Raw genomic sequence first — 1,374 nt, 5'->3', positions numbered from 1 at the left:
GCAAGTTGTTTATGTCGTTAAGATGAATCCAGTAGACATAAAATGCAAGGCTAAAGAGCCAGAGTGGTTAAGTGAGTATGCAGATGTGTTTCCTGAAGACCTGACTGAGATGCCTTCGTCTCGCGAAGTAGATCATGAGATCGAGTTAACCCCCTTAGCCAGTGGCCCAGCGTGCATACAAAATGCCAGTCCCTAAAGCCATAGAACTTAAGGAGCAGTTAAGACAACTGTTAGAGCAAGGATTTGTCAGACCCAGTGTCTCACCTTGGGGTGCGCCCATTCTGTTTCAAAAGAAGAAAGATGGAACATTAAGACTCTGTATGATTACAAAGGATTGAATCAATTAACAATTAAGAATAATTATCCTATTCTTAGGATTGATGAACAATTGATTACAAAGGATTGAATCAATTTAACAATTAAGAATAAGTATCCTATTCCTAGGATTGATGAACTTTTGGATCGGTTAAGTGGGACCCAAATGTTCACAAAGATAGATCTCAAATCCAAGTACTACCAGATCAGAATCAAGGAACAGGACATCCCAAAGACAACATTCAATACTCGCTATGGGCATTATGAGTTCACATGCTGTTTGGATTGACTAATGCCCCGGCGATATTTAATCGTCTTATGTAGGATATTCTCGGAGAATACTTGAATGATTTTGTTCTTGTCTTCTTTGATGATATCTTGGTATACTCAAAGAATACTGCAGATCACGAAGATCATGTGCGCAAGGTCCTAGAAATCCTAAGGAAACACTAACTCTTTGCAAAGAAGAGAAAGTGTTCTTTCTCTGTTGACCATGTGGAATACTTGGGATTCATAGTATCAAAGGATGGGATTTCTCGTGACCCTGCAAAGACCCAAGCAGTCTCGTAGAATGGCCGAAACCCAAGACGGTAAAGGAAGTCAGAGGATTCCTAGGATTGACCGGATGGTATACGATATTTATACCTAGGTATGCTCAGATAGCATCCCCTTTAACTAACCTTCTCAAGACAAGTACACTTTTTCAGTGGACTGCAATGTGTCAGAGTGCCTTTGATAAACTGAAGACAGCCTTAGTAACCAACCCTGTCTTTAAATTGCCAGATATTACCAAACCCTTTGAGGTAGTTATTGATGCCAGTGGGTTTGCCTTAGGCAGTTCTCTTATGCAGGAAGGTCATGTAGTGGCCTATGAATCAAGAAAACTCAGAACACATGAGAGAAATTATGCCATCCATGACTTGGTGTTACACTCAGTAGTGTATGCTCTGAAGTTGTGGAGACATTATCTTTTGGGACAAAGGTTCACCTTGATGATAGATCATCAAAGTCTGAAGTGGATCTTCAGTAGAAAAGTCTCCTTGCTTGCAATTACAGTGG

The sequence above is a fragment of the Cibotium barometz genome, chromosome 61, assembly GCF_041138505.1.
Source record: "Cibotium barometz isolate CiBa-2024 chromosome 61, ASM4113850v1, whole genome shotgun sequence".
In the NCBI taxonomy this organism is placed as follows: domain Eukaryota; kingdom Viridiplantae; phylum Streptophyta; class Polypodiopsida; order Cyatheales; family Cibotiaceae; genus Cibotium; species Cibotium barometz.
Note: the sequence above shows the minus strand (reverse complement) of the source record.